The sequence below is a fragment of the Callospermophilus lateralis genome, unplaced genomic scaffold (assembly GCF_048772815.1).
Source record: "Callospermophilus lateralis isolate mCalLat2 unplaced genomic scaffold, mCalLat2.hap1 Scaffold_63, whole genome shotgun sequence".
NCBI classification, from domain to species: Eukaryota; Metazoa; Chordata; class Mammalia; order Rodentia; family Sciuridae; genus Callospermophilus; species Callospermophilus lateralis.
The window spans coordinates 16,177,543-16,203,908 of NW_027514713.1; the positions used below are offsets into that span (position 1 = coordinate 16,177,543).

Below are 26,366 nucleotides of genomic sequence, written 5' to 3' on the forward strand. Positions count from 1 at the left end.
TGCAGTCTGGGTCTTGAATGTCTCCCAAAGGCCATGTGTTGAAGGTTGGATCCCCAGCCCTTGGCATTACTGGGAACATCTGACCCTGTAGGAGGTGGGGCCTAGTGGAAGACAGTTAGGTCATTGGATGCATGCCCTTGAAATTGTATTGGGACCCCAGCCATTCCTCTTTTTTTCTCTTTCATTTCATGGCCACCATAAGGTGAGCAGTTTTTTCTACCATGTGCTCCCACCATGACATATTGCCATGCTACAAGGCCCAATGTGATGGGACTAACTGACCATGGACTGGAATCAATAAAACTATGAGACCAAACAAATCTTTCCTCTTTTTGATTATCTCAGGTATTTTGTCACAGTGACAGAAAGCTGATTAACACACTTAGGAAAGACCTTGGAGCCACATCTGGTTTGAATCTGGACTCTGCCACTTACTAACAAGGTGGGGTAGGTGCTGGAAAGTAACACCACTTTTGAGCTTCAAGTTTCTTCATCTAGAAAATGAGAATGCTAGTGACATTACCTTCACAGGGCTCTTAGAAACCTTAACCAGGATAATGATTGTAAAACACATAGTTCAGGGCTGGTATGTGGTGAGCACAAAGAAATAGGTGGCTCTTTAATTAGCACTCCATCCTGTGGCTTATCAGGAAGAAGAGATGATTACTGACAAGGAAGCCTCCTTGGATGGAAAGGGTTTGAGGTAAGAGCTGAGGATTGAGACAAAGGTCTGCCCTGGATTCAACTCTGCAGCTGTAAGCCAATCATTTTGGGCAAGTCATTTCCCCTCTCCAACCTTTCCTATCTACATGACAGCAGGGTCACCTTCCCTGCTGTCCTCATCATCCCAAACGATTTGGGAAGCAGATTCCCTTAGGGCCCAAAGTTAAGGACAGAGGTGCCCTGGGGCTGATGGGTGGGATACAGCATCTTCTGGGTCACAGGAATCTGTTCACAATTATCTCATGCTGCCTGTCAGGGTGGAGGACCATATTAACAGGCTGGATTTAAGGAACAGTTTCTGAGATGAGACTGGAAACCAGGCTGCCAGGAACCAGGGACCCAAGTAAACACTGTATAAAATCTGCCTTCACTGTTTCCACAAACCTCACCAAAGTGCTGAGGAACTTGTCAGCTCACATTTCATTACAGGCTGGCTGTGGAACACAGGGCATGTTGATTTAAGCTGCCTTCATTAAATCCTGTTCCTGGTGCTGAACAGCAGCAAGACACTCATCTCAGGGAAGAGACAGTCCTCCTTCCTAGTGGGTGGTGGCCAGCAGGAGTCTAGCTTTGCCAACCCACAGTGGACCCTGATGTTGGGAGGACGACTTAGGACATGTCTGCTGGTGTGCAGTGACTGATGAAAGTTCTGGGCATGCCAGACAGCACACAGAATAAATAACATGAATAGAGTTTCTGCTTGTCCAGTGTCTGAGCTGTGTGAGGTACTGGGGTAGCCATTTCACCTGTATTTTCTCTCCCAATCCCCACAACAGTTTTATAAGGTAAGTGGGAAGAAACTGAGGGTTAGAGAGGGTAAGATACCTACTGAAGATGCTCAAGGAGTGGGGAGCAAGTCTTCTGAAATGAGACCTGAGCCTGCTCCATTAGTACCTCTTTGAACATAAAGATGGTCTCTTGGCTGCCCTTGCATCCAGACAGTAAGGCAGCTCTTGCTTGGCTTCATTGCAAAGACTCACTAGTTTTAAAATACCTTCCACTTCGTGAAAGTGTTCTTGGATTGGAGGTAGAAAGAGATATAAAAGTGCATATTACATGGCAGACACTGTTCTATGTGTGTACAAAAATGATGTAATTTAACAATCACATAATTGCTGAGATGGGTGCTATTACCTCCATTTTTCAGATACGGAAACTAAAGTCAAGAGAAGTTAAGCCTGCCAATGCCACACAGAGGCAGAACTAGGGTTGGACCCAAAAGTAGGTGATGCCTAGGTGGTTGAGGTAAGAGGAGAACACTTGAAATGCTCTCATTATCCTTCCAACTGGGTGACAGGAAGCAGGCTTGACTTAGAGCCCTGGACTGGGTTGGACTCCCCTTCCTCACTCACCAGCATGCCTTTGGTAAGTCATGGAGCTTCCCAGCATGGATGATACCACACTTGCCATCCTTCCTCACATGGCCATGGTGGTGTGGTTGTGGAGTGTGCTTCTGTGTGTCGTAGTTTGGTGTATGCTATCAGTCACTCAACAAAACCCCAAATTTTACTACTACTGTGAAGGGGGTCAATAACTTGAAGCTGTCCTTTAAATTCCTGGCCTTGCAACAATCATGACACCATTTAGTCAGTTAAAGATTGGAGACTGAAAAATTATAATTTGCATTTCTGAAAGGCATGTCTTATCTTGTTTCATATTATCAAATGTTTCTGTTAATATCCAGTGCTTCCACTGATGGCTGTGTTAATCAAGATCATAAAAATAGATAACATTTATGGAGCCCACATCATGGGCTGAGTAGCATGCTCAACTCTCCTTTGCATTGTCTTGAATAATTGTCACAGTGACCCTGGAAGGTAGATACTATAGTTATCTCCATTTTTTAGCTTTGAGGGGTAAAGTGACTTGCCCAAAGTTACAACTATGAAGTGGTAGGGCTGGGATTTGAACCTGGGTCTGTCTGACTCAGGGCCTCTTCTCCCCACAGAGTTCTCTGCCTTCACGTGAGCTACAGCTATGGGGAAGGCAGTACTCAGGATTGAGAAACAATTCAATTCAAATAATTCAACAGTTCTACTCAGAGTCCCTCCAATGGTTCTGCCATCTCCTTTCACAGGACTAAACTAAAGAATACTTCAAAATATCACCCAAAGTTATACCTGCCTCCTCCAAAACTGTGGAATTTCATTAGGGATTAATGGTGCAAGTCACAGTTATAGACCTATCATAAATTAGCTTTGTGGCCATATAATGAACTATATAAGCCAGCGTAGTTTTAAGAGGATCATTTATTATATTGCCATAAACAGAGCTATATAAAAAGAATTATTTCTGAGACTCTGCACATCTGTGCTCACAATCATGTCTTTATGTGAGCTTTGCAAACAAGGATAAAAGTCCAATTTAGACTGTTACTGAATGTCAGTTCTCCATTCAATAGGGAAAGGCGATTCAAAGTATTCCAAAGGTGTGAACGCCAAAGGTCTCAGCCATCTTTCCTGATAACAACCAGAACTGTTAATCACAACATAATGAGCTAATTTAAGCCTCACATTGTTTTAACAGTGTGGAGTGGTGAGGAAGGTGATTTAGAGCGAAGAGCCTAGTTGGAGATGCTATCACTCTCTAGCTGAGTGTCCTGGGGCAGGATTACTTAAAAATTCTCTGAGCCTGAGCTTCTTTATCACTTTATTTTTCTTTCTTTGTTTGTTTGTGGTCTCCCCTCTACTCTTCCCAGAATGCAAGCTCTGAGAAGGTAGGGATGTCCTAGGATCTTTATCCTCTCTGATTAGAAAAGTACCTGGGGCACAAATAGGTGCTCAATAAGTATTCACTGGTTAAAGTGTCTTGTAAATTGGTTAAATAGGGATGAGGATTCCTTTCTCACAAGGATTTTATGTGGGTTAAGTGTGATATTGGATGTGGACTCAACTTATTATGTACCAATACTATGGTAAGTGAATCATGTATGTTCTTACTTAATCCTCTTTGGAAGAGTCTATAAATCACAGCACTTATAACAGAAGGATGCCAACAACATTACCCTTTGAACTTGACATGTATAAATTCTGTGGGGAGCCAGAAACTGCAATCAAGAGTACATTTAATCCTGGCTTAAATCATTCATTCATTCATCAGTATTTCTGATGAATGGGTCAGGCCCGTGCTGAGTCCCAGGGCTTAGTCATGAACAGGTATGTTCATGCTGCACGCATGGAACTTACCATCTAGTTGAGCATCTGACCAAAGGCAGGTGGGGGCCAGATCACAGAGAACCCTAAAACCCACCATGAGCTTAGACTTTACTCTGGGAAATGGGTGAAACCAAAGTGTGTGCAGCTGGGGCAGGGGCCACTCTTACCCCTTTCCCCATGGCTCTTGTCTAAGAACTTTCCTACAGCCTTGCCCAAGGAAAATAGTCCTATGTGAGAGAAGGATCTCTAAGAAACATATCTAGAATTGCAGGTACTATTGCTAATATTGATAAAGAATACTGTTTTGAATCTCAAATTCACCTCTGTGGAAGAAACAATTGTGATTTTTGAAACTTCTGCCCATCTAAGAGAAGAGGTTAACCACTGATCAGAACTGAATGGGTAACATATCATAGTGGGAAGCCCCTCCCTCCACCCACACCCTGTGCCCCTTCTTCCCACATTTACCAATAGAACAGTCATGTCCAGTCCAGCTTGGGTCACAGCTGCAAAGCCTGGTGTCTGGGAGGAAGGTCCCATGGCCTGAGCACTGGTCCAAGCAGGTGGCCCTGGGTGTCTCGCAGTTGGTGCCTCCCCATCCCACAGAGCAGTGGCACTCGCCTCTCACGCAGACACCGCGGCCTGAACACGTGGGGTCCATGCAGTCCACTGTGATGAGGAGGAGAGGGGACACAAATAAGCATCTTGCAGCAAGGTTGAGGGTTCTGTCAGCAAATGTGCAGCTAGAAGGACACCATGTCTCATGGAGATGCCTCTTGTGGTAAAGAGCAGTACTTTAGCAAAGCTGAGTCTCCAACTCTCAGTGACGGACCATTTACCTCTTCGAGGCTGTTTCCTCAACTGTGAAGTTTGGACACAAATTCTACTTTTTGGTTTAGGAGATGGACCAAGTATAACCTCATATCAAGCATCAATATAGCACCCAGTGACACCCCCTCCCCCGCATTGTCCATAATAATCGCAAGGATAGAGGACAAGATTTTGCTTTGTTCATTTCTGATTCTCACCTCCTAGAATAGTGCTCAGCACCTATGAGGTTCTCAACAACTCTATACAACAAACTTTTGCTATTTACTACTTTATAATGCAATTTTATTTATGTGAGCATGGAATTAAAATAAATTCCTTAATTTAAACAAGAATTATTTTTGCAACCAAATCCTATTTGATTTCATAATCTCCCCCAAATTCTTGGGGCTTGCCTGAAGGTGACATTTGATCGAGTTTTTTAAGATTACAAATGCTGACTTTGCGCAGCTTCTCCTCTGTGGTGGGTGAGCTAGAAAGCTACAGCTCCCAGCCAGCAGCCCCTACAAGGCAGGGGCCCCAAGGCAAGGGGTTTCAAGAGGCAGATGCAGAAAAGGGGAAAGGGGAAAGGGAAGGAAGACTAGTATTGTGGGTCACCTGCTTTGTGTCTGCACTATATTAAGTACTTTATCTACACTATCAGATTCAGTTCTCTCAATAACCCAATAAGGAACACATGAGGAAAACAGGCTTGGAGGGGTAACTAATTTATGTTAGGTCACATAACTAAATCCTGCCAAAGATAAATTTTTTCCCCATTTTTTAAAATTGTGGCAAAATATAAGACTAGACTTACCACTTTAATCATTGTTAAACGTGCAGTTCAGTGGAATTAAGGACATTCACATTGTTCTGCAACTACTAACCACCAGCCATCTCCAGAACATTTTTTATCTCATAAAAAAGAAGCTCTGTACTCATTAAACAAATCCATATTTCTCTTTTCCCTCAGCCCCTGGCAACCACCATGCTACTTTCTGTCTCTGAATTTGGCTACGCCAGGTATCTCATGCAAGTGATATCTTATGGTATTTATCGTTTATTGATTTATTTCACTTGATATGTTGTTGAGGTTCACCACTGTTGCGGTGTGTGTCTGAATTTCTTTGCTTTTTAAGGCTTAATAATATTCCATCACCCTATATGTGCTACATTTGGTTTATCAATTCATTCATGTGGGTTGTTTCCACCTTTTAGCCACTGTGAATAATAGGCTATGAACGCTATCTCTTTGAGTTCCTGCTTTCATTTTGTTTGAGCATATCCCCAGAAGAGAAATTTCTGGATCATATGGTAGTTAGATTTTTAATTTTTTGAGGAACCAACACACTGTTTTCTACAGTAATTCTAATATTTTAGATTTCTCCCAATAATGTTCAAGGATTCCAATTTCTCCACATTCAGAAAAGAATTTGAAGGTATGTCTTTCTGTTTCTGAAACCAATGATATGTCTATTAAGGGCTCTACCAAAATCAAAAGAGACCTTGATCTTCCACAAATCACTGCATAGGGAAAGCAGAAGGGTTAGAGAATCGACCTCTGTGGTTCCAGTTCAGGAGGAGAGTACAAAAGGTAGCAGAGTGAAGACAGAATTGATAAAGGACGTTGGCCCATAAAAAGTTGTTAGGTCTGCCTTTTGCTCTAGGGAGGAAGGGGATTCTATTCATTTTGTGACAGAGAGGACATGTGTAGGGACCCAACACAGAGCTGCTGGGGATTAGAGGGTTTCCAGTACTCACTTCCTCCTTCCAGGAGCTCCTGAGGAAGTCCTACACTGCAACGGAAAGAATCTAGCATCTGGCCTCTGAGGACTAAGAGTCAAGGATTAGGGGAAAAATGAACTGGTTCTATGTCCATCATCAAGGGACATACCTGCTCTGATCTTCCCAACTAAAAGCAGGCATGGTAAAAATACACACCTCTCAGGTTGCTGTAAGGTCCAAATGACACTGAGGACTTGAAAGGACTTGTATAAACTAAGTAGCTTTAAACTACTGAAGCATAGAGAAGCTAAATAGCTTGCCCAAGATCACACTGTAGTACACAGGAAGTTCCACTGGAATCATTCTTTCAAGGTCTAGGCCTCTTGCTATTTTCTGTTACAATCTTACTCATTTCAAAACTGCATACTGCATATATACTTACATAAATGCAGGAAGTGGTTTAAAAATAGAATTCAAAACAAAACTCGAAAGAAATAGGCAATGTGGAGAATTAATAAAGCTAAATGAAGGCAAAGACCCTCTTCCCTTGCAGTCTCTGGACACCACTTAGTAATGGCTAAAACATGACCTGTTGGAGTTCCTAGTAATTACAAATAATGAAATAATGAGAGTGATAAATTCTCATGACCTGCCTCAGATCTCAGAACCTCAGAAGGATTATTCTGGCCCATTAGGTTACTCTGATAATTCCCTAGATCCAGAGAGTTTTCCAATTTGACAGGAAACTACTCAGCAATTCCTACCCTGAGGCCTATACAGGTATTTCCCATTCTGTGAGGGCTGGACCTCAGCTTCGGGTTCATGTGGCCTCTGAGAATCCCAGGGCACCCTCCAGGTGGAACCTGTAAATCTACACTGTTAGAGAGCAGGCCAAGAGGGTGTCCAGTGTAGCAGGAGGCTCTTGGCATCACAGTCCTGTTCTTGCCCTGTTGCAATGAGTCTGAAGGGACCCAGGAACCAGCAAAGTGAATCCCACGCTCCCAGCAGAGAACAAAGACCAGGAGGAACTGAGGAGAGGCCTTCATCTCTGCAGGTCAACTGGGTAAAGCGAGTATAGGGCAAGAGGGGGGTTAGAAAGAGGCTTGCAAGGCCGGAAGGGAGCAGCTCCAGGGATCCTTGACGGACTGGCAGTGGTCCAGCAGGATGGATGCTGTCCCTGTGCTCTGTTGATCCTAAACTGAGGGCCATTATCTATGCCACAATGATGCTCTGCCACAGAGGTCATGGGAAGACTAGATCTGCCCCTTTCTGGGCCTTTGGGGTGGTAGCAACCCCAGGATGGAGCCAAAGCTGCCTTCCTCCCATCGTGCTAGGACAACATCTGAGCATTAGTTACTTCACAGGGAGCTGTGCATGACCTGGGAAGAACCATCAGACCAGGGGTGGGAGCACAGGATGGAGGAGAGGGTAACACTCATAGGGAGGTGGGCTGACTTGGTTTAGAAGAGGGTCTGACTTAGTTTCTTCTTAGAAGGCATATTCACAGTTACATTTTTTCCCCTTCCCACTGCAGAGCTTGCCATTTGAGCCAGGATTCCTAGCAGAAGCTTAGCCCATTAATGAAATGATGAGGCCTGCATGACTAGGCTGCAGACACAACCCATTCCCCCAAATGTTCCACGCTCCAGTGACCACACAAGCAATTAGACACCTTCAGGACCAAGAACTCAGCAGTCTCACTTTTCACTGCAAAAGATCTAAGTTTGTTCTCTTCTGCCCCTCCCCCACCCCTTCCAAGCGTCCTGCTGGCTCAGTTCAAGCTTTAAAAAATACGGGGCAATAAACTTCAGAAGAAGGAAGAGAGAGGGAAAAAAAGTACGCTTGTTAGCTGATGTTTTATAAACACAGTTAGCACAGAGCTGGGGGAGGGGGGAGGAGGAGGAGGAAGGCCCAAGAAAACCCTATTATAAACACAGGACTATGTAATGACGCCTAGCCAGAGAAAGAAATAATAAAGGGAATCAGTCCCAGATGGGCCTCTTCAGAAGAGAAAGCAGGAGTAAAAGCATTTCTTTTCAAATAGATAACGTAAATCAAAGTTCTGAACAACATTTTTCTCTTTGTAAATAACCCTGCGGCTCTGAGGCACCGTCTAGTTCAGCTTTTCTGGGGATAGGCACGTTCCCCTCCTGAGCTCACATTATGCAGATGGGGATAGGGGTGGGACAACCCACCATTTCCTGTTCCTTCTCAGGGTGTCCACCTCAACTGTCCAAAAGGAAAGGGAGAGCAGAGGAAGGTCCCTAATTCTCGGGCTAAGAAAGCCAGCTTCCTTTGTTCTAGGGGCTGGTGCCTCCTCCCAAACAGCTCCAGTCACCCCCACTGATGGATGCCCAGCCCTTCTTGGGGAAGTGGGGGTGCGTGAAGCCTGTCTCAATCCCTTCCTGTACCCTATCTTTGGAAAATGACCTGTTAGTACTCTCTTTCTTTTAAGAGAAAATAATGCCCTATGAGGAGCTTCTCTGTCAAATACCAAATGGGTTTAGAAGGCCAGCTCTCCTTGGAGTCTCTGGCATGGGCAGTGGAAGGGGCCAGGGTGCTACATGGTGGTGAACAGGTGATAACCACAGTGCACAGCATCATTCATTAACTGCAAATGGCAATGTCCCTCTATCTCAAAAGACTTTGGGTGAAATGAATGGGTAAAACAGGAACTGCGCTTCATTTGTCCCCAGAATAATCCTAACAATAAAAAGCCACATTTATGGAGCATTTACTATGTGTCAGACTCTGAGCTAAGTGGTTTTCATGGGTCATTTAATTCAATCTTCACAATGGCCCTCTGAGGAAGGTATTCCCATTTTGTAGATGAAGGAACAGAGGCAAGCGAGTACAGAACCAGACTCAAACATATATGTGATTTCAGAATATGCAGTCATAAAAGCTCCTCCATGTTGCTTGTAAGTGAGAGTCCTCCTATTGTCTGGAAATCCAAAGGAGAAGACCTGGGCTGAATCCATTGGTCAGATTTTGATCATGGGAAGGTCACTGCCCCTTCCCAGGTCTCAGTTTCTTCATTTATAAAACAAAAATATTCATCTGGCTCACTCAGTTAGCTTTTTCCAGAAAAAATCTAAATGTCATTGTTAAATCCATCTTTGATTCACTTAGCCACACAATTGCTTTATGAAGGAGAAAGGCATGCTCATGAGCACCAACGAGGCATATGTGAACACATGCGCGCACATAGTAACACACACATACAGGAGTATGATAAAGGCAGACAGAGTGTGAAGTCTGTGGTAGAAATTGACTTGAGAAATGGAGACAGGAAAGAGCAGATGAGCTTAGAGGGGAGTGGAAAGAACTTGGGCTGTGGAGCCAGAATGACTGGGCCAAACCCAGTTCTGCCACTGAACAGTCGAGCAAACTCCTAACTGGGTTTGACATTAGGTATTATTAGGAGGTTTCTAGCACAGATCCTTGATATGATAAATGGGCAGTAAGTGACAGCCCTCCTCCCCTTTGTGGACCATTATGGATGCTGGTGGACTTCTAGCATCAAGGGCAGAGGTCACAGGGAGGTTGGGAGGCTTCCTCTATTTCAGAGGACAGACCTACAGCTGCCACTGGTATGTCCTACCTTCCTCGCAGCTCTCGCCCTTGTAACCAGGGTTGCAGATGCAGGTACCCATGATGCAGGTGCCATGGTTGCTGCAGGCCACGTCGATACACTGGTTGGTGGGCACATCGCACTCAGCACCCTTCCAGCCGCTATGGCACAGGCACCTGCCCTTCATGTACTGGCCATTTCCACTACAGAGCACGGGGCAGGAGGCTGGGGAGAAAGTGCCAGAAGCTGGCATGAGTCATCTTTCAACATTCCCAACTTTGCCACACATCTGATAGGCAGACATGTGCCCGTCACATTTCTTTTGCTCTATTTTTCTCCAGGTTAAACACATCTGGAATTATAGGTGAAAGCAAGAGGTGCAGGGCCCCCAGTGCTGCTGCCCACTGAATGAGGCTTTCTCCACCCCTTTCCTATAGCTGGTATGGTCGGGGGGCTGCTGGGAAGCTCAGACAGTAAGCTGCAGTCTGCTTCTTGTTCTCCCTGGAAAAGGCAGTGGCTGGGCCCCTTGCTAGCCTGAATCTCTCCTCCAATGCTCTCCTTCCAATAGCACTCCATTTTCCCTTCCCCACACCTCATCTGCACCACCACTTACTGCTGTCTTTAACCCAGCAAACCCCTGCTTCCCTTGTCTTTTAGGCCTCCACTCCAGTCCCATACACCACTGCCCCCTTGAGAGAAGAGCTGGGCCCAACTTCGCTCTTTAAAGTATTATCTTTCCATTCTGCCTCTTAGCGTAAAGGGTTTTGTGATCATCTCTACAAAGGACACTATATAAAAAATAAATTATATTGCATTGTGCTATAAGTACTTGCCAGTCTTACCAAGATACAGTAAGGCTGTTTTATACATGACTCTTAACTTTAAGTGCATATGGGATGAGACAGTAATTCTTGTTAGGAGGAATGACTCATCTCTCTCTGTATTACCTTCCCCTGGCCCCACCTGACTCCTTTCCCTTTTAAAGCACTCAGCAGGTAATGACTGTGCTTCCTGGGGCTGCCAGCTCTGCCGCCTCAAATGGAGTCTATTTCACATAAGCTAAAATAAGAAGAACCCTCAAAGTGACATCGTGGCATAGTATTTGCCAAGCCATGTTCCCTGAGCCTGGGAAACCATCTCTGCTTTCCACTCATAAACAACTCCAATCAGCCTCAGAACTTGGGTCCAATCCTGCCTTGTCTGGAAACCCCTCCTGAGGTGATCCTTCTCCCTTCCAAGCAGAGACAGTGCGCTTTAACCTTGCTGTCATGTTTTACTTATTATGGTGCTGCTTTGCCGTTGTCCATTTGCTTGTCTAACTCCCAGGACAGACTGGGAGCTCCCAGGGCTGGGCCTTGTTTCATGTTGTAAACACAGTGATCAGCAAAGGACCAAATCCCAAATGGGTGTGAAGCCAATGGCTGCTGTATGAGTGAAGTGGTGGAAAAACAGCAGAGGAGGCCGTTTCAGCTTCCCAAGGGGAGAACCAAATCCTCAGGACTACAGGCCTCCTTTGGCATTTTCCCCTGTTCATTCTTCCAGGACAGAAATGAAGACCAAAAGCACAAGCTTTTAAAACTCTCTCAGTAGTGGTTTTCGTCAGCACACATGTGCTTAAATATCAGGCAACAGCAGGGCCGTGTGGAGAGGAGAAGCTTGGCCTCCCAGGTCCTTCCCTGGTGGTCTCAACTAAGATTCTCCCTGCACTGTCAGAAGGTCTGAATGGAGCCGCTTCCCAGGCTCCCCATCCACAGGCCTGAGAGAAATCACACTCGTGTGAAGAGAAACTTCAAAGATGCTTGGGAAGAGCTGATCACTCCTCTAAAGGGGAAATGAGCTATGTAAAAGAACCCCCACTGCTACTCTGCCTGCTCCAACAAGGGACACTAAATTCACTGTGGCTGCCCCTCCCTTCCTGACCACTCTCGTAGCCCACAGTGGATAACAATGGTGGACAGGATTCCATTGAAGGGCTTCTGAAGAATGACCCTAGGAGCCTTCTTGGGCACACCGTGGGGTGTCCTGGAGTTCTGCAGTTTGTCTGAGAAGTGGAACCTGAGCTTCCCAAAGGGTCTTGGGAGCAGAAACCAAGAGCCCCACCACAGTGCTCACCTCTGCCACAGTCGGGGCCTAGAAACCCCAGGAAGCAGTGGCAGGTCCCCGAGATGCAGTCACCATTGCCATAGCAGTTGCTGGGGCAGTTGTCCACCGATTCTGGAGGGAGAAAAGAGGAGGTAAGTTGAAAACAGATAAGAGCCCAGAAGCATGCCTCAGGTCACCCAAGACCCATGTACTTGAGCAATTTGTGTCCATTCACGGGAAGGAACCAATGGAGTTAAAATTATGCTCTTTTTACACTTATTGAGGTACACCTCAATTCACATTGTGTTCTGAAAAATGTCTTCCCGAACCAAGTTTTTATGAATCAACTTTGACTCAACAAATGCATTAGAAGGTCTTTAAAAGCCATTGTTAGAAAACGGTTTAGCCTGTGAGCGGCGGTCAGTTTTGGAGTGGGGTTCCTGGGTGAGTATACTTTTCAGTGTTTTACATTATTCCCATGGTAGGCTGATATTCCACTCGTTTTTTTTTTTTTTTTCCATAAAGCTGCTGGGAATTTGCAAATCACTTTTTCTTCCTGTGATTTTCCATCTATCCACTCAGATCCCCACCACCCATCACTGTGGCCTTTCAGCTCTCCTCTTGCTCCTTACCCTGCTTTATTCCCCTGGCAACCTGAGGGATCTCCCTGAGATAAACCTAATCCTGCCACTCTCCTGCTTAAAACCCTTCAAAGGCCCCCCATTGGGCCAGATGAAAAAATTTGAGCTTTTTCAAAAGGCACATACATTTTCCCCCCTATTCTCTTTTGTGTCCCCAGAACCTATCATGCCTACCTTTTGCAGGAATGTTACTTTCCCTAACTCTTCCTAATATCTTTGGCATATACCTCTATGTGATATGTGAAGGAAACACAGAATTAATCACAGAAAGATTTTAATCAAAAATTAGGCAATGTTCTGTAGCTCTAGTTAGTAAACCTATTATTGAGAATCTGCTTATTTGTAACAGCTCATTTCTCAATGAGCTGGATGCAGAACAAAGCAAAGAAGCAACTGTCTACAGAACGCCTTCTTTGTGCCACATATTTCTACAAATCTGTCTCATTGCACCAAGCCTGACAAGTCCCTATGTATTGTTATTCATATCTTACTTGAAAAATTTAAAAAAAAGGCAGCTGAGAGAGATGAAGTGACCTGCTGACAGCCATAGATGCAGTCACGGAGGCAGGATTTGAAATCAGGCTCCTGGACTCCAAGTCTGGTCTCCTTCCCTGATACAAGGCCATCTGGGCCATGTGGGAACTTATTGCACATCAGACACCAGGGGGATGTACAGAGCAGGCACGTGGGACAATGAAGCTGGTCCTGAAGGCAGCGAGGGAACCTCTAGAAGTGTAGAGGATTCTAGGACTATCAGAGCTGGAAAGATTCCAAGAGACTATCCACTCCAGTGCTTTTATTTAACAGAGAAAGAAACTGAGACCTGGTGGAAGGACAGTGACTTCCCCGAGGTCACTGAGTGATTCAGGAGAGTGGAATTTGAAAGCAGAGGAAAAGGTTGGTCAGGCAGATGGAGCTAAGGATTCAAACTGCTGTCTCTGGTCACAATGATCAGCCACGATGCCAAGACTGAGGCCTTTGTTCAAGGAGATGTTGGTGCATCTGACACAAGTCTTGCCTGTAAGAAATGTGCAGCCTAACTAAACAGCCTGGGTAGCGGCATGGGGCAAGGAAAAGCTCCACCCAGAGGTAAGGAAACCTCCTATAGGGTCCGTACTTCTAGGGCCATGCTCTGTGACCTAAATCAGCTTCCTTCCACTCTCTGGGCCTCAGCTTTCTCATCTGTAAGATGAAGGTGATGGCAGAGATCATTTCTGTTCTAAAATTCCAAGAGTCCATCATTAATTAAGAGATGACTGTGGAGAAGGGGCATCAAGATTTTAAATGGGGCAGCGCGTTAAGGGCAGGACAGTGGCAGCTGGAACGGGGGCAAAATCAGCCCCATTCAGCCTCCAAATCAGCTAGAAGGATGGGCTTGAAGGAAGGCATGGTGATGGATAGGTGGCAGAGGGGGCATTTACAGCACTGTCGCACTTTTAAGAAAGGCCTTTCCCCAAGATCTTCCAGGAGCAATTTGGAAAAGATTTCAAAAGTTCAGAAAAATAGTCCAAATGTGTGGTTCCTTTTGTGAGTGGGAAATTTCATTCAATGGAGTGAACAAGAACATGAGATCAAACCCAATTGTGGCCTAATTTCAGGGCGAGTGGTCTGGGTTCTGCCAGTGTGAGGCTTACAGGTAGGGCCCTGTGCCTATCTGCTCTCCACCAGTTTTGCCTGGAAGAGTCCATGTCCCTGGATGTTTAAATTGGTAGTGGCTTCTTGTTTTTACAAAACCATTCAGAAGTTTCATTTTGAATAGTGTGTTTTGTTTTCATTTTTTCCCATAGTACTGGGATTGAACGCAGGGAGACTTTCCCATTGAGCTACATCTCCAGCCCTTTTTAGTTTTAATTTTGAGGCAGGGTCTCATTAAGTTGCTTAGATCCTTGCTAAGTTGCTGAGACTGGCCTGCTTGAATGTCCTTTTTGAAAATAAGAATGTTAGCTGGGCGCAGTGGTACATGTCTATGATCCCAGTGACTCAGGAGGCTGAGGCAAGAGAATTGCAAGTTCAAGGCCAGCCTCAGCAGGTTAGCAAGAACCTAAGCAACTTAGTGAGACCTTGTCTCAAAAAAAAAATGATGATGAAATGTCACTCAGTGTGGTTAAGCACTCCTGGATTCAATAGTAGGTACAAAAAAAAAAAAAAAAACAAAAAAAAACAAAGTTGAGTCTGGGGCTACATCACTGGATCTTTCTTGACCAAGATCTTTCTTGATCTTTCATTTCACTTGCTCCTCCCACACATCTCTGATTGGCAACCTCTATTCCTTTTTCCAAATCCAATTCAAATGCCATCTCCTTTGAAAGGTCTTCCTGGCAGTTTAAACAAGCTGAGCTATACACAGAACTCTTTTTCTCACCCCTATTAAGTACCATATAGTTGACTTGTTGGCTGAACTGCTTGAGGATAGAAACAGGGCTTATTCATTTATGTGTTTACCCTGGTATACAAAAGGTTCTGAGTAAATGTTTATTGCAATCGCTGAAAGAATTCAACTAGATGCTCTTCCAGATTCCTCCCAGATCCAAAATTGTATGGTTAGGTCCTTCTCACACCCAAAGTTATAAAATATGTCTCTTAATAAGATCACTTTAGTTACCAGTTGCATTTTTAACATGATCAACTGCAGATCAAAGCCTCAGAGTGAAAAAGTGAGGAAATACATTTTCTGAGACTAAGCATAGTGCTGGCTGCTGCATGTGACAGAATGGATACCTGCATGCTACCAAACTCCCCCTGAGCTGTTGGTATCAGAAAAAGCAGAAGTTTAAGACATAAAAGGTGTGAAATAATTTTCAGATGGCAAAAAGAAATGGAAGGGAGAGAATTTGGGGAATATTTTCTTTTAATGACATGTTTATGTATATAGTTTTTCTTCTGTTTGGAGGGATTTCAGCAACTTGAGATCCATTGGGATCCCACACATAATGAGTCTCCACTGATGAGATATCTCTATGCTAAACTCTAAGGCAGAAGTGACACTCCAAGTGGCTTGGGAAAAGTGTGAATTTTACTAGATAAATACGTTGCATGTTCCCAATTAGTGTGTGGGAGTTTCTACCCCCTGTGCTCACACTCACACAGCAGATGCTTTCAATTAGTGGAAGGTGTACCTTTAGATATGCTTGGCTCTGATTAAAAATTCAGTTGCCTACGAGTAACTGATTTTCATAGTTGGGTGTGCGCTATGTTGGAAAATGGGGACCATTTTCTTTTCCAGCTTTTGTTTTTCTATCATAGCAGTGGGCCTGTGTAGGAAATTTCATTTTGAAAAATGTGTTTTTCCTTCCATCAGTTTTGGGATGCAGAGTTTAATGTATCCTTAGTGTACTCTCTGGACACGTGTTGAGCTGGTGAGTTCTATGGAGGTGGAACCCAGTGTTGCTGGAAATACAAAGGGCATGTTCAGAAGGAAGAAGGACAATGACGCTCCTTCACGGAGGAGAAACGGAGTCAGGAAACCACACAGGCCTTGGGGAACCACTAGAGTGCCCATTTTGTCTGTTCACCACACTTGATCAGAAATGAATCATTAGCTTGGCTCTGAGAGGGTGAAAGGTGATCAGAGCCGATACTCATGTCCTCTGGAATCTAGGATCAATGCCTGCGAAATCAGGCTGCATTTGTTGTCTTTGGCTTTTCTCTTCTGAAATGCAACATAGGTAAACCCCCTGGAGGAGGAAAACTGCCTTGTGTTACTGCACAGAGGTAGTAATATTGGGTGAGGAGAGGTGGCCTTCTTCTCAATCAGCTTGCATACCATGGACACACCTCCACCTGCCTCTTGTCTGGTTTGAGCAGCAAAAAACTATGGTCATGGGAGCTTGGTGTTGGACCTCAGCACCAGAGCCAGCGGCAATCAGCTGCGTGAGTGAGGGCAAGTTCCCCTCACCAGCCTCAGGCCTTCCTTCCTGACTTCCTGACACCTCCTGTATGTCTTATTCCCTCGTGATGTGTCCAAGCTAATGGAAGCCTGTGTTTACTACCTACAATTCCTTCCTCTGTTTCTGTTGTCTTTCTTTCAATGGTGAGAATGGATGTTAGAAACTCTTTGGGAGCCTTTGGTTGAAGAACCAAGGCCCACCTATTGCCCAACAGTCGTCCACTTACTAAAGCCTCCTTCTGGCTGCTCTGCAGGGGGATGGAGGTTAATGCTACAAATGAGATGGAACTTGAACTCCCCGACAGCCAACTGGGTGCCTGAATATTCCCACCTTGACTTCAGCTAGTGAACTTTAAACTTTTAGGTTACATCTATTACACCCCCTCTGTTCCTAATATACAAGGACTTGGTTTATTATTAGCAACCAAAAGGAAAGATGGACACAAACTAGGTATCAGAGCTAGGATTTAATTCTACAACTTGAGGTTGAGAGAAGAGCACAACAGAAACCCTCACATTCCCTCAAATGGAACTATGAGGATATAATCATGTATTCTAATTTAACCCTTATAATAATTGAAAAAACTAGGTATCTTGGTCACCATTTTAGTCTCAGAAGGAGACTGAGAGCTGAAGTCACTTTCTCGAGGTCACATAGTTGATAAGGGTGGATCTGGTAAGTGAACTACATCCTACTTGCAGCCAGGTGTGTGCTATATGGCCTGGACCTAAGTTTGAGCTCTGGAGCTAGGCGGTCTCTTATTGGCTATGCATCTTTGGACAAAGTGTCTATACACGTCACTTTCCTCATCTGTGAAATCACAGCACCTACCTCAGAGAGCTGTTATAAAGAGAAAACAGGGTAATGCTGTGCATGTAAAGAAGTTGGCCCAGGACCTGGCAATTATTCTTTTGGTTTAAAGTAAGGGTCACACATGCCTTCTATTTGTAAACTAAAATAACACACTAATTTGGCCTAATGAATTCAAACAAGGAAATGTGGGTTACTGGGGGTAAACACACATATACACACAAAACACATAGAAACTCCCCATGGTAAAAACAGGAAAGCAAACACACAATGTTCCTAATGTGAAAGGAGCAGGGTGTTTAGACAAATTTTCTCCTGGGGAAAGCACTGTCAAAGCAAATTAAAGCTGTTTTCTTCCTGAAGCCCCATCCCAAGCAGACTCATGCCAACATCTAAAAGAACTCTCTTCCCTCCGTCCTCTAGATTGGCACTGGGCAGATGCCAGGTGCTGGAAAGCTGATCCATGGCCTGTGAGGTGTCAATACCTGTAGGTGCCCCAGCTTTCTCTGCAGATGAAAGGCCTTTAGTCTGAAACCACGAGGTCAATACAATGACAAAAAGTTGACAAAGCCCCTGACTGTGTGGGCTTGAAGCCAGTTCTGCACTGGCATTTGAACTGGGAGATCTGTTTTCAATCATACCCAGAAGTCTACCAACCTCTACTACGAGCAGCTCTCAGGAGGGGTCTAGGAAAAAGACTGTTTCCTTGACTGCATTTGGTCTTGGTTCTTTGTTAATGATTTCTCTGTGGGAAAACGGAATTCCACCAGTAAGACTGAGAGCTCCCTGAAGACAGGCATCCTATCTGGAGAGTCTGGTGAGGGAAAAACACAACCAAGTACTCAGTGGTACTTATTGTATTGGTAACTAAACTCTTATTTCCCTTTCCTGTATTTTTAAATGTTCAATGCTAAAAATGAAGACAATGATAGGAAGTTCAACTTTGCATTAAACTTTTAGATCATATTTAGGAGTTCGAAGTTCACATCTGGGAGCCACATTTAAGAGACTGATAAGATAAACTAGAGCAGGTTCATTGAAGGACAACCAGAAAGATAAGTGAACTTGAAGCCACATTTCAAATAATGAATTCTGGAAGGAATTGGGAATTTTGCTTATTACCAAGGGAGTATGAACTCTGTCTTAAAATATAAGAAAGACTATTACATGAAATGAGAATCAGACTTTGTTCTATGACCCTAATAGTTTGACCTAGGTTCAATGAATAAGTACTACAGTCCTTGGGAAATAGACTTGGGTTGAAATAAAAAATAACTTCATCATATTCCGAGCAGAAAGCCACTTCCTACGTGGGGCTGCATTCTACTTGTGTGTATACATCTGTCTAAATATTGTAAAATGCTTGAGGGCAGGAAATGTTCAATCCATCTTTGAATCTAGTGCTAAGGGTATTTTCCTTGAGCAAAGCATCTAGGAAACTAAATGTTTGTTAGTTGAAGGACTAAATGAATGGAACGGGTGATCTACAAGGTCATGCATTACAAGTCACTGGATATATTCAAGGAGAGGACACTAGTGACTGGTGACAATATCTTAGTGGGGATTAAAAATAAACTGCCTGGCACTTACAAGCCTGAACCCTTATGAGTCCACGTTATGGTTTGAATATAAGGTATCCCCCAAAAAACTCCTGCATTAACACAGGAGTATTCAGAGGTAAATGATTAGATTATGAGAGTTGTATCTTGATTGGTCCCTCCTAGCTTGAGTGGATTGACTAAGTGATAACTGCAGGCAGGTGAGACATAGCTAGAGGAGGTGGGTCCCTAAAAGTGTGCCAAGATACATCTTCCCTGTGACCCCTCCACCCCTTTTTCTCCCTCCCTCCCTCTGCTTTTAGACCCTGCCATAAGGTGAGTTGCTTTCCTCTCCATGACTTTCACCCATGATTCTGCCTTACCTTGGGCCTAGATTAATGAAGTTATTCATCTATGGACTGAGACTTCTGAAACCATGAGCCCTAAATAAACTTTTCCTCTTCTAAGTCATTCTTTCTTGAGTATTTTTATCACAGTGGAGTACAGTTGACTAAAACAGTCCCCGAATCATGGTGTAAAGGAACATACTTGGACTGTGCCTGGAAATTTAGGCTTTCGTCCTATTCCTGCCACCAACTTGTTAGGTGATCCTGGCCAAGTCCTTTCCTGTTACTGACTTTTCTTTTTGCCTACAAAATTTGTTAAATTTATTCATCAAATATTTACTCAGCATCTACTCTGGCTCAGGAAGCATTTTAGTTGAGTGGATGGCTGAACTCATCTATGAAGTCTAACATCTGTGATCTACGGAATCAAACCAAATTAGTTATACTTTCAAACTATATAAATAGACGAAAAAGCTGAGAAAATAATCATCATGTAAATGGCTCAAGGCAGACGTGGGGGAGAGAAGTCTGCTCATGTTGGGGCTGAGTCTGTCATCTGCTCTGTACAAAGGGCCTCAAGTGAGTGGCCATGGCCGAAAGCACAGGGATGGGGCTAGAGAGTCTTTGCTCACTGTCTGCCTCTGGCTAAGGGCCCAGCCTTTTCCCGGGGCTGTTGGCAAGAGCTTTCTCAGGTGTCACAGTAGGGCTGTTGGCTCGTTTCTGCTGCCTTTGTCAGACAGCACTGCGCGTGCAGTTTCCTGCCTTGCCTCTCGAGCGTATGCTGGAGAGGCCACTGAGACACACACCAAGTAGTGACAAGACTGACAACTGGCATGCTGGCCAAGAGCAGGGGGCCTTCAAAGGAGAGGTGAGTGCTCAGGGTTTGGAGCAGAAGTTCTTTCCCTTGATCCTTCACCACAGTTGCATCACAGGAGAATGATCTGTCTACAGTTTCTGCCTGAGCAGCAGGCGGAGGTGGAGCACATGATGCCTAGCCTTCTCACTGTCCACAGCTGATTGGACCAGGATGACACCCGATCCAAGAAGAACCCATTCACAGGCTGAATAGTGCTCTGGGATGTGGCCTGGAGCACAGAGGTTACTGGATCAATCAGAGTCCTGCTCTCTAGTATTTGAACTAGAAAATTCCCAGGGACTTAGGGGACTAATTGGACTAACTTCTAACATCCTATACAGCACAGGAAGAGAAGTATGGTCTATAACAATTAATTGTATATTTCAAGATAGTAAGTAGAGAGGATTTTGATATTCCAAACACAATGAAATAATTATTTGGAGTGATGGATATGCTAATCACCTGTTCTGATCATTACTATACATGTATTGATGTATCACACTGTGCTCTATACATATGTACAATTATGTTAGTAGAAAATTAAAAACACATTTTAAAAATTGAGACCATGGCATCTGGTGGTAGGAGTGAAAGCCAAAAGATGAGGCGGAAAGAGAGGGGCTGGCAAGGTTGTCATGGCCAGGGAGGAGCCAAAGTTAAGAGGGAGTAGTCTGGAGCGAGGACAGGAAGCCAGCTTGTGTGCTGAGAACTGTGCATGAAGCTGAAGCTCAGGGAGAGGCGGGGATGCTGGGAGCAAGAGGCTGGGAGGCCCAGGAAAGAGGAGAATGAAAGTGGTCCTTGGGGCTGGTGCTTGCCCAGAGGCTTTTCAGGACCATCTAAGACTCAAACCATAGTTCTCTTTTTGAAACCAGTTCGCTGTCACACCTTCTTTTCTTTGAGGTCACCCAAGTGTTTTCGCTCCTGGCAGTGGAACACATTCATTCACCTTGGCACCTCATCAGTTTCAAAGTACCTGATAGCTTGCAGGCTTTGATGACAAGTGACAAGTACAGAACTCGACGTTTTAAAAGCATTTCCATGAAAGAGTTGTATTTGATCCTTACAAATAAAGGATCATATTCTGTGTGTGTGTGTGTGTGTGTGTGTGTGTGTGTGTGTGTGTGTGTGTTGCTGGGGCCTGTGCATGCAAGGCAAGCACTCAGTACCAATTGAGCTATATCCCCAGCCCAAGGATCATATTTATTTTATGTAGGATACAAAGATACATTCTTTATATGTAGGGAGAGAAGGTTATTATTACCCATTTAGTAGATGAGAACGTGAAGGTATAGAGAACTTGTCTAGGTTCATGTGATTAATAAGTGGCATGGCTGTGTTTAACCTGGATTTCTACTCCTACTGAATCTAGTGACTCTTTCATTATCTCACAACTGTTGATCCAATTCAAAAATAAAAATATGCTGATCTCACTCTTTTTGCCTCTTAGGCTCTAGCTACTGAGTTAGGACTACATAGAGGATGCTGCTAGGGCCAGCAAATCCCAGCTGGTACCTACTTTGGTTTTGTTAATTGAAATTCTGGTTTTAAAACAGGCCTACTAGCATTCGGAAATCAAAACGCAGCTCTAGCCAGTCACACCTGCATCATACTCAGACAATGATATCTGTTGATTGATTCAAACAAGTCTCCATTGACCTTGCAATGCTGAAGCCACTGGGAGGCCCCAAAGCCTGGTCCTTATTTTCAAGAAGTGGAAAGCCTTGAGGCTTTGGTGTCGGGGATAAATTTTAACTCTTCTGAGGGTGAGACTTAGCTAATCACTATATCTGAGGGTCAGCTTATTCCTCAGTGAAATAAGAAATCACTTGCCTAATACCATATATATGCATCTGGTGCATGAAATATGCTTAGGAAATACTGGTTTACTTCTATGTAATATCAGTGATTTTCAAACTTTGGCTTGTGCCCAGTCACCTGAAAGCTTGTTAAAGAAAAAAAAAAAAATCTTGGATTTCTGGACTCTCCTCAAGGTTTTGACTTAATAGGTCTGGGGGAGGTCCCAGGTGATACTGATGCCCCAGGTCTGCATACCACTTTGAGAACCACAGGTGTGGAAGGAAAACTGAGACTTTAAACACAGGTCTATAAAAGCAAGCCAGACAGGGCAGAAGGATCTAAACTATGCGCGAATGCAAAAAGAACATGTGGACCATTTCCAAAGAGGAGGGCCTGGTCCTCCAGGAGGTAGCCTGTGAATAGCTCTTAGAGAATAGGTGGCCTTTTGAAATGCAAAGCAGCTCTGGGCAGGATGGAGCTTGAGAAAAAGCCAGATCCAGAATAATCATTTTTGCTGCTCCCACGCAGTGACCTGCTAATCATCATGCCAACTTCATGTCAAGCCTGTCTTTGGGACAAATTACTTAAGAAATCAGTTTTTCAAAAGCTCACTCAGCTGCTGGCTGGAGAGTTCCATCTAATAAGCATCACTTTGTGTTGAATTATTCCATGATGACAGACAATGTATGAGCAGAAACAGGCTCTGAGGAGGTGTATATGGTTGGTAGGTTGGGGAGGGGAGCTGCTAATGACTCTCTAATCATTTATCCAGTCTAGTCACCAAGCTCACTACTGCTTACAAATCATACAAAACAACAATAACAAAAATAGCTCCCTTCTTCTCGCTTTCAAGTCAGCATAGTTAGGTCTGAAAATGCACAAAACTATGTAAAGTTGACCTAGATAGCTACAGGTTAAAAAAATCTCATGTCTGCCTGGACTTTGCTCAGAAAGTGGAAATGACCAGGCTGTGGTACCTCTAGCCTGGTCTCCTACATCAGTGTTCTAAGTGGACTCTGTCTCCAGCCCTGTCCCTTTCAGCTGTCATCCTGGAACTGAGTTGCCTCAGGCCACTGATAAGGTCACTGTTCCTTATCATCTGAAGTGGATATCACAAACGGGAGCCCCAGGAACCTGTGGGTTCCTTGTTTTTGAAAAGTTGAATAAGTTGCCAGAATCTTTCAACAAGAAGTTTTCAAAGAAGAAGCTTAATGTTGGCTTTTCTTGAAAAATTGGAAGATCTAGCATAGTGTCAATCTTTCCTCATTTAGGGTAGGCCTGACCCCAAGGTTGGCCGCAGACCCCTGCCGCTGCCTGTACGAAGGTCACCTTTCTCTAGAGGCATCTGAGTACACCCCTGGCCTAAAGCAGCGTCCTCCCAGCCTCACTTATTTATGCTGTTGCTCTGTTCACACACCATCTGTCCTATTACTCTCTTAGTACTTTTTTGAATCATTTATTTTTAAAGCAAATTTACTTAAAACAGAAATTCAATATCACCATGAAACAATGACTTGATTGACCTAATTATTATATCCTTTCCAGTTCACTAGAATAAATATATAAACTTTGGAACAGAGTTTGTCTTTGTAGACCCTAACATCATTTTGAGAACAATACTTTAAGAAATACTGGGCAGGAGAAAGCCCACATTTCTGAGGGGTTGAAGGCTCCAGCTTCTCTTTCTATGCTAACTTCTCTGGGTTGGGGGTATGGCTCTGTGGGAGAGTGTGAGCAAGCTGGTGTGAGCCCTGGGTTCCACCCTCAACACCAAAAGACCAAACCAAAACCATAAAGGCCTTCCTTATGTCTTCCTTGTTCTGCTGCCCAGTTACACACACTGCTCCCTCCTCAACCCACACACCCTTCTCAGCCTCTCTGATTCAGCTAGTTCAGTAACCTTACATTCCTATCCCCTTTCCCTTATCAACCTGGCCAAGTCCTATCCCTCCTTTAGGTCCAATGCATGGATTGCCTCTTTCACAGAGCTTCCCCAGATGCCTCCCAGCAAGACAGATCTTTCCTCTGATTCCTAAAGCCATTTGACGTCTCTCTCTTAAAGACATTGTGTACTAATTTTATTTTGCAGTGTAGTTATTTACAATTACTACTATTTCTAGAACCCTCATAGACTGAAAATTCCTCTATAGGAAGGGATCCATTTCTAGTTCTCCCTCTTTTCCATGCCACCCCAGTGACTAGCACGCTTCTGTGTCTGGAGGAGCTGCTCAGGCAGTACTTGTTAAGTAGCAAATGATGAAGGACAATGTGTGGTTGACTCCATGTCCTTTGGTGTATGTTCAACCTCAAATCCTACAGCTGGGCTCCTTCTGGGGGGCCTGGGAGGCCTGTTAACTTTCTTGTTGAGTTTTTTTTTTTTTTTCAAATTTCATTTTTATACATTTTTTCCAGACCTGAAGCTTCATCGACATCTCTCTTCCTCTGGGCCTGTTACATTCAATTAGACATGGTATTGGAGTCTCATCTCCCAAAACAGCACTAACCATGTGTTGGGGGATCATGTAGTAATAAAATTTTGCAGGGTTCCAATTTTTTTTCTCTAGCAAGAGCTGCCAAGGTGGCTTCTATGAATTATGTACCTGAATTACTTGTATCAGGATATAACATAATAAACTGATTAGCAAGATGGATAAATTCTCCAGCTCTGGTGGATTTTTCTTTACAATAATTATACCGCAGGTTGGTCAGTCACACAATGATTTGAACAATATTTCTTTCTTATTTATCTACTAGGTAACACTCAACATAATAACTTGGGTCTATATCGATGGGCCAGAGGCCAAGTTGGACTTCTGTTCAACACCAAATCCTATTGGAGATCATGGTAATGTGATTATATGTTCAAGTTAAATATTTTATAGCCGCTCTAGCCACCTAGACAGATCACTCTCTCAGCTTCTAGGCAGAAACTGCCCAGTGGCAAAAGTGATAGCTACATATCTTGCAAGGAAATGAGAAATAGCTGGTGCTGTGAAAAGTTTATAGAACCTCCTGGCCACTTCTGACTCATTGGCAGCAGCAAGACTTTAAGCCAACATTGTGCTGGGTTATAGTACAAATGTGAGCCCTAGCTAAAGGAAAAGACTCCCCAGTTCTCGGACCAATGAAAGGCTGGCCTATTTGTGTGCCAGGGCTGTCTACTGTCTACTCAGTGAGAGGCTTGAAAGTGGTCTCCTTCTCCCACATTCAACCCTCTGTGGGCCTGGATGAAGAGACTCATGGGGCCCCTCAAGTTGCAGACCACCTCCAGGTGTGGTCATCTGGAGTCCTTCCTACCTAGCTTGGTCTCTGACCTACTTTCTCAGGGCTGGACCCTGTCTCTGGCATGCTTTGACTTCACATAGTTGGCCCTCCCCAACTCACAGCTGAGCATGGACTATGCCATCGGACAGGCCTGGAGTTGGTTTCTGGATCTGACTCTCACTGGCTATGCAAACTTGGGCAGATCATTTAGCATCTCTGAGTTCTGGTTTTCTCACTCACCTGTCTTTTGTGGTTGGTGAGGGGTTAAGTGAGATAATGCTAGTGAAGAACTTAGTAGGTTTTGCAGTCAATGGTAGGTAAAATGAAACTAATCAAAAGATACTAAAGAAAACCATGTGGATGTGCCAAGTCAGAGGCTGTGCAGTTGAAAGAGCAGAGGCTGGGGGGTCCTGATCCTTCTCTGTCACTTCCTATGTAACCTTGAGCAAGTCTCTGTATAGCTCTGTGTCCTTGTCTGTAAAGTGAGAGTGACAGTAAAGCACCTGACACCCAGTTGGTATTAGCAGCTGACAGACCATGGATAGGGGGTCATGGACCCTCCATTATGGTTGTTCCCTGGTTGAACTTCGCTCATTCTTCCTTCACTAGGGGCTCCCAACAAGCTGTGCACGCAGGTGTGTGCACTTTATGACAACAGAATGAGAGGGAGCCTGGCTGTCAGCCTGGGGGAAAGCAGCAATTAATGCTCCCACACTGTCTCCATACTGGATAATATTCCAAGGCACAACTGAGTCCCATGAAATCATGTTTCTTGTGCTTATAGGACAAGCGCCCTGGGATGGGCCACATGGAGGGATTGGGGCTACTTAATTCTCTCTTCCTTATATTCATACCTCCTATACATGAACAATATCTTATGGACATTACTTTTTTCTGTGAAAGATGATTTTTAAGGGTGTAGCCCACTCCAGAAAACTTCCAATGCCTTTTCTTTGGATTCCCTTCTCACTGGCTAGTGCCTGGCTTCTTAATCCTGTCACTACCACCCTGAATGCATTAGTGGTTCCCATGATAAGGGAGGTTGTGCTGATGACTGACCCTCTACAGCCAGGGTGGGAGCCCTGGCAGCTAAGAGCAGAGTGGACACAGTGGAGAAGCCCCTGGAGCTGTCCCCTGTTCACTGTTCACTTACAAGGCTG

The 26,366-nt window shown here is 44.3% G+C and overlaps 1 pseudogene; it reads right to left on the reverse strand.

Annotated features, from left to right (window-relative positions):
• LOC143637778 (teneurin-4-like) overlaps positions 1 to 26,366 on the reverse strand; it is a 373,204-nt pseudogene that overhangs the window by 117,043 nt on the left and 229,795 nt on the right.